A 15,693-nucleotide genomic window follows, 5' to 3' on the forward strand; every position below is an offset into this window, starting at 1 on the left:
AAATCAAGAGTTGGACTCTCAACCGACTGAGCCACTCAGGGGCCCCCAAAACAAGTCATTTTAAGCTATAGTTTGCTGCTTTTTGGTTTATAGTAGGTAGTATAGACTGATTCTGAGCTGTTGTTTGCCTAGATGACTAGATTGTCACTTTTAATTAGCTTTTGTTTTTCTTAAAGGCTAATTGCTTTTTTAAAAAAATCAAATATTCTTGATTGCCAGTGTCAGGAGTAGTAAGTAATATGGTTACATATTTTTAAGAGAAAATTCACAAACCTACCTAACTCCAGAACTCTATTTCCTTTGAATTTTTTATATTAAAGGACTTATTTTTAAAACCAGAGAAACACATATTTACTAATAATATTAGTAAAATAAAATGTCTTGTTTTTGGCAAGTGGATAGCTGCTAACATATTTCATAAAACATAAACAAACATTTCTAGTTCTATTTGGCTTTAAAATATACTTTATGTCTTCATTTCCTTATAACTATCATATCTTTCTGGACTAAGGAACTATACTATCTAAATAAATATACTCTATATTGGGGCGCCCGGGTGGCTCAGTTTGTTAAGCGACGAACTTCAGCTCAGGTCATGATCTCACGGTTTGTGGGTTCGGGCCCCACATCGGGCTCTGTGCTGACAGCTCGGAACCTGGAGTGTGCTTCGGATTCTGTGTCTCCCTCTCTCTCTGCCCCTCCCCAACTTGTGCTCTGTCTCTCTCTCTTGCTCAAAAATAAACATTAAAAAAATAAATAAATATGCTATATATAAAGGTGTTTTTACTGATACACCCTATTGGTAGATATATGCTCTGGGATTTTTTCTTGTTTAGCTCATCTTGAATTGCATGGTGTCATCAATATTTTCTTATTGTGATTTACTTACAATGTTTAGGTGGAGGGATAACACTAGGGTGACGTCTTTGCTGTAGAATGAAGATTTTCTTTCTGTAGGGCTAATTGGTCCACAGATAGAACAGATGATTAGCCTCATTCATATTCTAAGAAGCAGTTGGCTAAATTAAACCCCTTGGATCCCCCATCAAACTTCATGGACTAGTGACCGGCCGGATGCTAATGTTTTGAGCACCTATTCCATTCCAGGCACTGTTCATAACAGTGAACGAGATAGACAAAAAGCCCTGTCCATTGGACTTCCATTCTCATGGGAGAAGACAGATCATAAATAAGATGAATAAATTAGGTAGAATATTAAAAGACAGTAAGGACTACGGGGAGAAAGTGAAACAGAGAGGGCAGATGCAGGCTAGTATAGGAGAGTTGTAATTTTAAATAGGGAGGCCAGAGGTGACCTTCCTAAGAAGATGGGATTTGAACACAGATTTGAAGGAAGCGAGGAAGTGAGCCCTGGGGTACGTGGGGAAAACCAGTGCAGGTAAAGACAAGGACCAGTGGAAAGGCCTGGGAGTGGGACCATGCCTGGCATCTTCCTGGAAGAGCAGGGCCGACAAGAAGGGTGAGCCAAGGAAAGAACACAAGAAACGAAGTTAGAGGGATAAGGTTAGAATGGATCTCAGAGGGCCTCCTAGACCCTCAGAAAGATTTTGCATTTTACTTGCAGGACATGGGTAGGAGGGGATGTGAGCAGGGAAGATCAGGATCTCACTTAGGGTCTAATGAGAGCATCTGAAGGGGAACTGATGGAGGAGGGCAAAGCTGGAGGCCAAGGGATCATTTACAAGGCGAATGTAACTGTCTGCATGAAAAGAATGTTCAACTATCTTTAATGTTTCTCTAGTTACCACAGTTAAGAGCTTTAGTTCACCTCCCTCATGGAGAAAGCTGCGGTCAAGCATTGAGAAGTCATACAAAGCTCTCCCTGTGACTCCCTTCTTTCCACTTGCCCCTGTCACAGCAATGGCCACAGGGACAGCTTCGATCAAACGCTGTGACATTTTGGTAAATATGTAATTATACATGCCGCATCTTCATATGTTCTTTTCAGTGACCAATTAATATCAACCAGATGTGTGGCGAGCCAGAGTACGCTCTGGAGGTTGTCCTGAGAAAGTAAAGACATAGTGATTTAGCGAGTGCACCTGCAGCTCTTGCTGCCGTATGCTGCTTTTGCTGCAGCTTTGACGTCAGCTGCTTAAAGGGAAGCCTCTGCTTCCAAAATCCTCTCTTGTTGATTAAGTAGAGGAACTCTGGGTCAACAAGATCATCTAATCACCTCATTGCAAAGCACAGAGCATCAGGAAATGGCATCTTCCTATAAGAGGTCACTAAACCCCACCTGGTGTTTAACATGATCTGCTTGCTTTCTCGAGAGCTTGAGGCAATCACGTCTGGTTATTTGTGACAGTAAAGACTCAGAAAATGTAAGAACAGGTAAGAGTATTTGGAAGGTTGTGAGTAAAAATGTAACCTTGCTCTAGTCTCTCAATAAGCCAAGAAACAGGAGTTTTCACTTTAAGCAAGATCATGTGCATGAGACATTTAAAACAAAGATGAACACACATGGCATTATTAAGTCAACAAATAGTTAAAAAAAAAGGAATGGAAATCTTGGGATTTAAATTATTTATGAAAATAATCCAAAACCATAGCCAAACAAAGCACTACACGTGGCTGAGATCAAAAGTGTGTTGTTTTCTTTTTAATTTCCTTGTTTTGTTGCTTAAGTGCTGAGTGGAAATTTACTTGATAATTGGTAGAATATGCATAGTTAGAACATTCTTCTTAAAGATGAAAAGTTCAACTACTCTTGAGGATACTGGCAATAATTCCATCCCACCTTGAGGCTTGATATTTTTCAGATTTTAGTTATGTCCACCCAAATTATTGCAACCAGATTATACTATGAAATGTTTACTTTTTATTATTGTTATTATCATTATTATTATTATTTTATTCACAAATATTTTGTTAACCCATCAGTCATATTTCATATCACTGGTTGTTCTCTTGAATAAAGGCATCCAATCCCAATTTTGTCGAATCATACAATATGTATGGTGGAATAATTTATGCACCTAGCAAGGCAGATAATTCAGGTTGTTCTTCTCTTGGTCAGAGAAACCTGGGCTTCCTCCTTTAATTAATAGGCCAAGAATATTTTGACAGTGGAATTTTGATAGGTCCAAAAGAGACCTTGGTAGTTTAAGCCACAGGAGAAAACATACCCACATATAGAAAAATTGTAAGTGGAGATTATAGAATATGCATTCTCTTAGGGTAGGAAAGTTAGAGTTCTCTTCAGTGCTGGTTATTCCTCTTCTTGACGTAATCATGGATCCTGAGACTACTTGCCTCTGCTGAATTTCTGTACTTCCCTCAGCAGAAATCACTTAGATCCTGTGTTCTTCCATTTCCTCTTCGAATAAAACAAAATGATAGAATTTTCTTCCACAAATATGAAGGGTGATATAAATGATAATGTCTTATTTTTTAATCTTTAGACAAGATAAATGCCTTGAAGGTAAGAAAACACCTATTTCTTTCTTTCTTTCATTTTTAAGAAAAAAAGGATAAGTTGATTTCATTTGAAGAAAGCCAGATGTCCTCAAGATAGGTCCTGTCTGCCAACAGAGTTCTTAAAAATCCTCTGATGAGTCAAAATTCCAAGGTTCTTTCCCATGCTGGCTGTCAGAGTGATAAGGCCTCTCCCGCTAAAATGTTTCTATAATACTCTCAGTGGTCAGTTGATTCCCTGTATCCAAATCTTATCCCAATAAGTCACTTTAGTTCCCCCTGATTCCTGAGCAAAGCCATTAACTAAACAACGAAGAAAACAGAATTTGTATGAATGCCAATTGATTCAAATACTAATTGGTAATATCTGTGTGCAGTAGTTTCCTTCAATATATGTTATATTATACTTAACTGCTCTCCTGTCCAGGATATCAGTATTATGCATTTGTACAACATTTGTTACACTTTGTTTAATTATCTTTTATAGATTACCGATAGAGCATTTAAAAGAAATGAATGAAAAGTGTGTGCAGAGTGCTGCTCTATAACTGAATGGGTATGTATTATATTCTCCTTGGTCAAATTTCCCAGAGACCCTTCTCTGAAGTAGTCATATAAATGATAGTGATCTCTGGATGATGCTGTTGGGATTAGATAATAAGAGTATGACTCATAAACATGTCATTTAAACATGGGAACAAGTAACTAGAACCACTCTTTTTAGCCAAAAGCCTCTCATTTTTATGGGTTTTCCACCCCCACATGAATGGCATACACCTCCAGTCTTTAAACTGGCAGGTTTTCTTAGTAAAATGACCCATTCTAGGATGAAGAATACCTAAATCCCACAAGTAAAAGAAGCAGTCTGTTATTACTCTTCCTGTTCAGCACATGAAAAGCAGAAGTATGTGAGAACCAGACCCAACCTGTAATTTGGTAGCCAAACAACAGATCTGTGCTGTAACAGGAAAAATAAAAATACAGCTCTACTTTGGTATTCTTGGCTGGTCTGCCCCGGAGGAGTGAAACTTTGCTTGATTTTCTTTCTTCTACAACAATGTTCTTGTCTGCCACTAGATTCCCACCAAAGGAGCTTGTGCACATGGGGGTTTTGATGTTTGCTTCCATTCCAAGGGCTGAGATTGAGGAGTATATGGTCTGTGTTTTCTCTGATATAATTTTCCCCTATGTACATTTTAGAGTTGAACTGTTTTAGGCTATATATTTTTTTCTCTTTATGCAAGTGATAAAAGGTAAGCTGAGGCACATTAAAATTTTCAAAAATTTATTTGAGCATACATCAATTCAAATTTGATGGCACCCAGTCAAAGGTGGTTAGGAGTGCCCCACTGACAGGAGCTGGGAGAGAGATTTTTATAGACAAGGTGGAAAGCAAGGTAAGGAAATCATTTGACTGGTTATAGCTTAAACAGTCACCTGATTTGGTAAAATCTATTTGGCTGTTTGTGATTGGTTGTTCTTAACTGTCATCTTTTGGATTCAAGTGTGTGGCTCTGGCTTGGATTTTGGTTTGCTCACAGAGGCTACCCGGGCAATAGAGCCACCTCAGTCTAGTGGCCTCCTTGTTTAATTACTTTAATACAAGAAACATAGTTATCTCACTACTGAAGTGGTCAGAGTTCCTCACATCCATGATTGACTATAACTTGCTTAGTGACAAAAAGGTCAGCTCTTCCTACTGCGGTCTATTAGTCCTTGTTTTATCAATGCCACAGACACATGTTGATCGTTTTGAGTAAGACAGTATCATATTTAGATCTATAATTTTCACAATGGGAAACTGTGTATGAGTGTGTGTGTGTCTGTGTGTGTATGTATGTATACCCTCACACATATACATACATACCTATATGTACATATACACACACAGAAATAAACACATATGTATATAATTTAATGGAAAATATTCATATTTGTCTTGGTCCTTATAACAACAGGAACAAAAATAATGAGGACAGTGTTATTATTCTGTAACTGTCACTGAAGATAAGATTTTTGTCATAGATAAGTGAGGAAAGAGGAATTTGATGCAGTTATAAGAGAAATAGCTTTTAATCCACACAGATTCCCCAAATCATTCTACCAAAATGCTGGGAATCTGAAGCCCAAAGAGAGGCTTGGTACCTTGACAAAAGGCATCTTGCCTTCTTTATCTAGTAAGTGATCTGGGGACTAATCAGTGATTTGATTTTTAGGCCAGTGAGTTTCTCTTATTTCAGGTTGTCTTGTAACCTGAAGTGTTTAGATCCCAGTAATACTAGTTTCCAATTCCTTAGTGTTCAATTCCACTGCCTTTTTATTGAGTAATGTGTATACAGTAATAGAGCTTGACACTGTAAAAAAATGCACAAAATTTCTTCCATCATTGAACAGAATCCTATGAACATCATGATAAAATTTTGTATGCAGCATGCATTTATAGGACAGTATCACAAGATAGATATTAAGGTATTTTCCTGGGAGATGAAAAATCTAAAGAAATTTGTGGTGGGTCCATTTGTTATGGGAATAAATAAAATGTTACTAGTTGTTGCAGGCATCTTGTATATAGCAAGATGAGCCAAAAGCTAGCTTTTTCTATTTATTCCTGTGGCTTCACCCTAAAATGACGGAGTTAACCTCTGTTTCTGCAGGGCTAAACTGCTATTATTTCCCTGTTTACCTCTGTGACAAGAAAAGGGGAGGATAAGGACAAGTAAAAATACTTTCGTATTTTAGGACCATCGAAAGGGATTATTGAAAGTGCCAGAGCTGACCTAGTGCTTTGAGTTGGGGAAAATGTGTTACAAGGGGCTTTGGAAAAGAGGCATATTTTTAAAGGTATTGAAAGTCTTTGTGAGGCTATGGGGTAGACTTCATATTTCCTTAGCCCCTGCAGTGATATTCTTAACCCTAAGAGATGTCAGTATCACTTTTGGGGGTGGTTTAGGCCTTTTGAAGGTGGGGACAAGACATTAGTAAGCATGGCCATGAAGGTCACAGTGAAAAGTACCTGTGCCCAGCAGAGTAGGCTTCTCATGGTCTCTTCTGGTGAATGTAAGAGCAAAGTTTAGCATACACTGATGGCCAGAGTGCTCCGTTCCAAATGTTCTGGAATGACCCAAGAGGAAATCATGACTAAATCACAACTTCCTTTCTAAAAGACAGGAGGGAATTCTGAGCAGATTGTTTGATGAGTAAGAGAAATAAAAAAAAATGCAATAAATAAGGACCAAATTTCCTTCACATGATAGAAAACCTAGCCCACTCAGAGGGGTTCTTGCCCTTTTTTGTCTATGTGCATATCCTTCGTTCAGGCTTTGAGGTGAGAAAGATGAGTTGGAAAAAAAGAAAAGAAAAATCATGAAAGTTATTTCCTGGCATCTCACCCAGGAATGAGTGATGAATAGAGCTTGGAAACAACTTTAAAAGCCATTTTCTTTGCTCATGTGAGGTCATGAGGTTGCTCTGTGCAACTCTCTGGGCACTAGAATGAATGAAAATGGCACAAAACACACCCAAGGTCTATCATTGATTTAAAGTGATTGATGGCTGGTCTTGTCTGATTGTGCTATATTGTCAAACCATCCATCATTCCAAACAAACCCTACACTCCATAGCCTAGTATACAGTTACATGTGGCCAAAGAGTTGAGGATTTTTTTTTTCCCAGAGAACAGTTGGTGGTGGGGTGGGGGCAGGGGGAGGGAGAGAAAACATGTTGCTTCCTATTACAAAACTATAAAGTTGTTGTCTGTTAAGAAGAAAGTGCTCTGATGACACATGCTAAATTCTTGTTAAGTTTATGTAGGAGTGTGTTCATTTCCATTGAGCAAACCATATTTTCCACATTTCCCACTCTTTCCTCAAGCTGTGTCTTCCCAAGCTTTTTCACAAGACCTAATATTTGTCCTACTTAGGAAATCAGCTGTTCCTAATTCCTAGACCAATCTTGGTTTGAGACAGGAAGTTCGTTTTTTGAGAACACCTAAAAAATGATTATAAAACTATTTCATACTCATTACCCACAACATAGAAGATAAAGAAAAGTATGAAGAAATAAAAGTAATATACAATCCCCTCTCATCCTACATCTTAAAGCATATCTCCACTCTTTCCTTCCATGAGGTTTCCTATGTGTTAATATTTGTATCTAGTTAGCTATGATATATCTTTTACCCTTTTAATATAAAAGATCAGGGGCACCTGGGTGGCTCAGTTTGTTAAGCGTCTGACTTCGGCCCAGGTCATTATCTCACGGTTCATGAGTTCAAGCCCCGCTTGGGGCTCTGTGCTGACTGCTCAGAGCCTGGAACATGCTTCAGATTCCATGTCTCCCTCTCTCTCTGCCCCTCCCTCACTTGTGCTCTGTCTCTCAAAAAGAAAATAGACATTTAAAAAATTGCTTAAAAAATTTAAAAAAGTAAGACCACACTATATATGCAATTTTGTATCCTTTTATTCTCACACAATGTTATATTTTAGGTTATTGCAGGTCATTGCAAAACCTTCCAATACATGATTCTTGGGGCAGACAGGGAGTATTAGCCTCTCCTGACTCACTCTATCGGGTTAATAGGACTGCGTAGGGGTATACTGCTGGAGCACCAGTGGTGATGCTTCTCAGTCTGAATCACCATTGATTCTTATCTCACCCATGACATCATGTCTCCTGCTTACCTTTGGGCTTCATAGTTGAGGCCAGAATCTAACTTGCCCCATAAACCCTGTAGTGCCTTCAGTCATATAAAATCTCAGATCAAATTCTGCTCTAGGTGCCATAGTTCTTAGAACTTGGCTTTTCCTTAGTCATCATTCAGGACCCTATCTTTACACAGTAATGAGGACCAGACTTGCTTTTGTGTGCACATGTACTTCTTGAACCTAGACAGGAATGCCGTCCTGGCTCAAAATCTGAGTACCGCTAGCTCAGATCCCACCCCATCCATCCCTGCTTCCCTGATGCTACATCGTGACTATCGCTTAGCAAGTTCCACTGTGTTTTGAACACTGGAACTAGGCCTGTATCATGAATATGTGTAGCTATATTCTATGGACAAACGTTTTTCCTACTGTTAACCTCTGCCAGGACTTCTATGATCATCAGCTCCTAAGTCTTGCAGAAACAGACTTGTGGCTTCAGTAGCTGTAAGCTAGTTGGGTGAAGAAATTGCTCTAGGCTTCACTTCCTATCTTTCTCTTCAAAACGTTGCCCCTGGTTTGTTGTTGTTGCTGTTGTTTATACCTGGATTTTCTTTCTTTGGAAAGCTCCTTCAAAGTGGCATTTCAGCTGGGTGGTTTCCATGAATTTGAGGGTTCAAATCTCCCAAGATGTTTTGTTTTGGCTCATTGCCAGTGGTTCTCAACTGGGTGTGATTTTTGGCCCATAAGGGATGGGATATATTGGCAAGGTCTGGAGATAATTTGTATTGTCATAACTAGAGGAATGCTACAGGGATCTAGCAGGTGGAGGCCAGGGATGCTGTTAAACATCCTACAAGGCACAGGACTGGTCCACGAGACAAAGAATTAACAGGCCCCAAATGTAAATAATGCCAAGTTTGAGAAATCCTGCCTTAAACTGTCCACATCATGGCCTTTAAGGTTATAAGGTAATACCTGACTCTGGCTCAAGGAAGTCTGTGTCTCCCCTTTCTTACACAGATACTCAATGCCCCTCTTCTACCTGCCTAACTCACCACTAGTAGGTAAAATACTAGGCTCTGAATCCTCTATGTTGAAAATACACTGTCAATGAAATCTGAACCCTGCATCAATATATGAAAGGCACTAAGCTAGGCACATTGAATAAGACATATTCTCCATGATCTATTTTTTTAGGCTAACATGGAATGTAAGATGTGTTCAGAGATGACTACATAAATCTGTATCAGTATATTATGACATGAATCTGTACAAATAATTAATTACATGGAATATGGATACTGCTGGCCACTTCCCTCCCTCTTAATCCCCAGGGATATTTTAAATTCTGGATAGGCACTCTCACAAAAATGATCTGAATGAAACCAAATTAACATCCAGAAATAATGTATAAAACACACCAAGCCAGTAATTCCATATGGAAGTCAATTTTTTTTATGTAGCCAAAATTCTTATCTGACAATATCCTTCACCTCCACCTAATAATCCCTGTGTCTTAATGAATGGTAGAATGAAAAAAAAATTGATTCCTCTTTCAGGAAAGTGCACTTCTACTCTGCATTATCATCTTCCTCCTCATTGCTCTTGGTTTTTTCTTCACTTGTCTGTAGTAGCTGAACCCAGAGGGGCTTATCTGATCAGCCAGTTCTAATCTTTTCTGTCAAACTCTCTCAAACTTTCTTTCTTCTTTCTTTCTTTCTTTCTTTCTTTCTTTCTTTCTTTCTTTCTTTTTCTTTCTTTCATTAAACATATGTGTTCTGAGTGCCTACTATAGGTCAGGTACCTGAACAATCCTACCCTTTGAGCAAGTGTGGAAATCATTCTATCAAACATGAAAAGAATGTTAAGGCTGGAGATAGAATATGACCTGGAAATTTGGGGTGTAACTTTAATCATCAACTTCTCTCCTAGCCCCTTCTCCCTCTCCCTTCCACAAATGCTACTAGTCAGGTGTATAATGTAGGCAATGCATCTAAGAAATGAACTCTTCTCCTGAGTCATCCACCACTCAGCCACGAGTTGGAAGATAGAATTGGGAGAGAGGAATTCTACTGTCAGGTTATAGAAGCATAATCTCGGAGCATTTTGGCCACATCCACAGTCAATATTTACAGGCTTTGTTAAGTTCCTTGTGTCCATAACAAATTCATGGGCCATATAACCTCTTGGGCCCCTGAGAAAGACACTATAGTATTTTTCTAATCACTTGGCCATGCAGTTGACATTAATATAGCAATTTTCATGATCTGTTTAAGGCCCTTGACTCCCATCATCTTATATAAGCCTGTGAAATAGGCAAGATTGACCCAGATGCCCATGTGGCTGCACTGGTGGTACCCATAGGCCAGGTGTCCTCACCTAGACTTACTGAAATGATGGGATGATTGGGCAGAAAAGTAGCAAGACACTTCTTTACCCTGATGGGCCCCCTGTCAGGGCTGCTTCTTATGTGGGTAATGCAAAAGGCCATGTGAATCCTTCCAGCTCCTTTATGTATTCACCAACCCAGCAGCACTGGCATTCATTTTGCATGAAGCAGATCAATGCAAACTCCTGTGGGAGAAGAGAGCAGGGGACTTTACATCCCATCTGAGATTTAAGGCCCTTGTGGCAGGGGTGGCACTGGGTAGAATATCCTAGTACAAGGGACAGTTATGTGCAAAGGCATCCTTGCAGGGAAGCACATAACATACTTGCAAATGAAAAGTGATATGTTTTGGTTGGAGTGTAGTGGGTGTGCGAAGGATCAATGAGAAGAGAGGCTGGAAATGGAGATTTGGGCCAGATTATAGCAGGCTTTGAATTTTAAAGCTAAGAGTTTAGGCTTTATTTTATGGGCAATAAGGACCCATTGAGCTGAGTGTGTTATAATCAAAGCTGCACTACACCAAAATTGCTTTGGCAGCAGCTTGAAAGATAAGCAGCAGTGTGGACTAGAGACTCAGACCAAATTTGTGTGCTAGACCGGTCATGTATTAGCTGAGTGAACTGGGGTGGAAGGTCACCAAATCTTTCCTCACCCATTTCCTCATTTGTAAAATGGGTATGGCAGTACTTTTCCTGCAGGGCTCTGATATGGATTTGACATCCTGGATTTATTTATTATTTTTAAAATGTTTATTTATTTATTTTTGAGCAAGAGGGAGCACAAGAGAAAGAGAGACAGAGAGGGAGACACAGAATCTGGAGCAGGCTCTGACAATAGGACTTGAACCCACCAACTCTGAGATTATGACCTGAGCTGAAGTCAAATGCTTAACTGACTGAGCCACCCAGCTGCCCCAAATACTGCATTTAAAAGACCAGTGCCAAGCTTGACATATACAGGCACTCAGGACTCATTCACTGGAAAAAGAAAGGCAACATTGGAGGTAGATTTCTCAATAATTTGTGTGAAAACCAGGAGGGCTTGGAGACAAAGGAGAAAATATGAAACATAAGGTAAAAAAAAAAAAAGAGTCTCTAAGTCTTAAAAAATGCAGTAAAAGAAAAATAAAGGATAACTAATAGGTTGAAAATGGGTGACAGCAAGGACGGAGATGCCATATCAGTGGCACGAGTAGTGAAGAAGGAAGATATTTGGTCATTTCAATAAAAATTACACATCATATAGAATTTAGTTCTTCAGCAAGTTATTTTTGGTAACAATATCATTTATCTTGGTAGACAAGGAATAAATGACGACTGTCATTCATGGTAGGTACTACATTAGGTATTATATGTCATCCCTATTTAAAAAATTAAGAAACTGAGATACAGAAAAACTAAGTAAATTGCCTGAGGTCCCATAACTACTAAGTAGCTGAACCAGGCATTAATTCCAGGCACTCTGGCTCCAGAATCAGGGAGCATAATCTCTATATTATACTGAAAGGGACTAACATCCTAGAAGAATTTCTAGATAATTCAGCTCTGCTAAAGGACTGGTCAGGTGGGGCTAGTCTATTGTGGAGAATCATGAACACGTAGAATGTTAACAACGTCTTACAAATTTTAGTCAACAAATTAAGATGTTTATCTTAATTTTCTTTAAATTGATTTAAATCCATGAAGCCCCTATTCTACCATGGGTTCTAGCTAAAGTTAAAATGTCAGGGAGTTCCTCCAGGAATCAGTCATAAATCCATATTCCATTTTAGTGAGGTTCCGTTTGTATCAGCTTATACAGGTACCTGTGGGTCTCATGACTCTGCAGATCCCAGGGTTTCTAGAGGTGGGAGAAAGCTGGAGATTGTGGGAGTCCAAACTTCATATCCAGTATCTTTAGTTGGTCACATCCCTGCTATAATGTGTTGACCCCTCCATAGGACTATGCCACAAATTGTGCCTGGTACACCTACTCCCCCTAGTTCAGGGAAGTCTCTCCTTCTTCCTTATTTACTACTGCATTTGGAGAAATTATCCTCATTCTCCTTTGTTATCATGAGACCAAAGATATTTTTTCAATGAGGTTTGGTTTTTACAAATAAGAGAAAAATGCCTCCATGTTTCAAACTGCAAAAATACAGCTGAGGGCAACATATAAATGAGTGAAGACTTTGATTCAGTAACTCAAAGCCCTCCTACAAAGCAAAACCCAAACCCAGATGGCTTCATTAATGAAGTGTACCATTTGTAAGATTTGGTGTTGGGTGCCTGGGTAGCTCAGTCGGCTAAGCGTCTGACTGTGGCTCAGGTCATGATCTCATGGTTTGTGAGTTCAAGCCCCACATCGGGTTCTGTGCTGACAGCTCAGAATTTGGGAACTGCTTCAGATTCTGTGTCTCTCTCTCTTTCTGACACCTGCCCCGCTTGAGCTCTCTCTCTCTCTCTCTCTCTCTCTCTCTCAAACATTAAAAAAAAAATTAAAAAAAGAAAGGGTATACCATGAAAAAGTGAGACTTATCCCAGGAATACAAGGATGGTTGTATTTCTGCAATTAAAGTAATAGAATACACAATGTCAACAGAATAAAGGACAAAACTACATGATCATCTCAACAGATGCAGAAAAAGGATTTGACAAAATCCAACATTTTGTCATGATAATAACACTAAATAAACTGGGAATTGAAGGGATCTTCCTCAACTTGATAAAGGACATCTATGAAAAAACCTAATAGCTAACATCATTTTTAATGATGAAAGACTGAATGCTTTCCTCCTAATATGAAGACAAAGATGTTACTCTTGCGACTTATATTAAACATTTTACTGGAGGTTCTAGCCAGGGAAATTGGGCAAGAAAAAGAAATAAAAGACAACCTGATTGGAAAAGAAAAATTAAAACTATATTTACAGCAGCCATGGTCATATATATAGAAAATCCTGAATAATCCATTAAAACTTTAGAGCAAATGAAGAGTTCAGCAAGGTACAGCATACAAGATCAAAATACAAAATTCAATTATATTTCTATACGCTAACAATGAACAATCTGAAAACAAAATTAAGAAAACAATTTAATGAAAAATAATACTTAGGGATAAATTTATCAAATAAAGTACAAAATTTATACTCTTAAAACTAAAAAAAAAATGTTGAAAGAAATTAAAGATGATGTTTTTCAACTTTGCTTATCTTGAGAGAGAGAGAGAGTGTGTGTGTGAGCGAGGGGAGGGGGGGAGCAGAGACAGGAAGAGAAAATCCCAAACAGGCTCCTTTGACACTGTGGAGCCGAATGTAGGGCTCAATCCCACAGACTGTGAGATCATGGCCTGAGCCAAATCTAAGAGTTGAACACTCAAGTGACTGAGCCACCTAGGCTCCCCAAAGATGATTTAAATTAATGGAAATATGTTTTTCCATTTCTTTATGATTTCTTCAATTTCCTTCATAAGCTTTCTATAGTTTTCAGCATACAGATGTTTTACATCTTTGTTTAGGTTTATTCCTAGGTATTTTATGCTTCTTGGTGCAGTTGTGAATGGGATCAGTTTCTTTGTCTTTCTGTTGCTTCATTATTAGTGTATAAGAATGCAACTGATTTCTGTACATTGATTTTGTATCCTGTGACTTTGCTGAATTCATGTATCAGTTCTAGCAGACTTTTGGTGGAGTCTATTGGGTTTTCCATGTATAATATCATGTCATCTGCAAAAAGTGAAAACTTGAAGAATAAATACTGTTAAAATGTCAATACTACCCAAAGCTATCTACACATTCAGTGCAATTCCAAAAAAATTGCACCAGCATTCTTCTCGAAGCTAGAACAAGCAATCCTAAAATTTGTATGGAACCACAAAAGGCCCCGAATAGCCAAAGTAATTTTGAAGAAGACCAAAGCAGGAGGCATCACAATCCCAGACTTTAGCCTCTACTACAAAGCTGTCATCATCAAGACAGCATGGTATTGGCACAAAAACAGACACATAGACCAATGGAATAGAATAGAAACCCCAGAACTAGACCCACAAAAGTATGTCCAACTAATCTTTGACAAAGCAGGAAAGAATTTCCAATGGAAAAAAGACAGTCTCTTTAACAAATGGTGCTGGGAGAACTGGACAGCAACATGTAGAAGATTGAAACTAGACCACTTTCTTACACCATCCACAAAATGGATAAAGGACCTGAATGTGAGACAGAAAACCATCAAAACCTTAGAGGAGAAAGCAGGAAAAAACCTCTCTGACCTCAGCCGCAGCAATTTCTTACTTGACACATCCCCAAAGGCAAGGGAATTAAAAGCAAAAATGAACTATTGGGACCTCATGAAGATAAAAATCTTCTGCACTGCAAAGGAAACAATCAACAAAGCTAAAAGGCAACCAACGGAATGGGAAAATATATTTGCAAATGCCATATTGGACAAAGGGCTAGTATCCAAAATCTATAAAGAGCTCACCAAACTCCACACCCAAAAAACAAATAATACAGTGAAGAAATGGGCAGAAAACATGAATAGACACTTCTCTAAAGAAGACATCCAGATGGCCAACAGGCACATGAAAAGATGCTCAACGTCGCTCCTCATCAGGGAAATACAAATCTAAACCACACCTGAGATACCACCTCATGCCAGTCAGAGTGGCTAAAATGAACAAATCAGGAGACTATAGATGCTGGAGAGGATGTGGAGAAATGGGAACCCTCTTGCACTGTTGGTGGGAACGCAAACTGGGGCAGCCACTGTGGAAAACAGTGTGGAAGTTCCTCAAAAAATTAAAAAAAGATCTACCCTATGACTCAGCAATAGCACTGCTAGGAATTCGCCCAAGGGAGACAGGAGTGCTGATGCATAGGGGCACTTGTACCCCAATGTTTAAAGCAGCACTTTCAACAATAGCCAATTATGGAAAGAGCCCAAATGTCCATCAATTGATGAATAGATAAAGAAATTTTGGTTTATATACACAATGGAATACTATGTGGCAATGAGAAAGAATGAAATATGGCCTTTTGTAGCAACGTGGATGGAACCGGAGAGTGTTATGCTAAGTGAAATAAGCCATACAGAGAAAGACAGATACCGTATGTTTTCACTCTTAGGTGGATCCTGAGAAACTTAACAGAAGACCATGGGGGAGGGGAAGGAAAAAAAACAACAAAAAGGTTAGAGAGGGAGGGAGCCAAAACATAAGAGATTCTTAAAAACTGAGAATAAGCTGAGG

Source organism: Acinonyx jubatus, chromosome C1 (assembly GCF_027475565.1).
Source record: "Acinonyx jubatus isolate Ajub_Pintada_27869175 chromosome C1, VMU_Ajub_asm_v1.0, whole genome shotgun sequence".
In the NCBI taxonomy this organism is placed as follows: Eukaryota; Metazoa; Chordata; class Mammalia; order Carnivora; family Felidae; genus Acinonyx; species Acinonyx jubatus.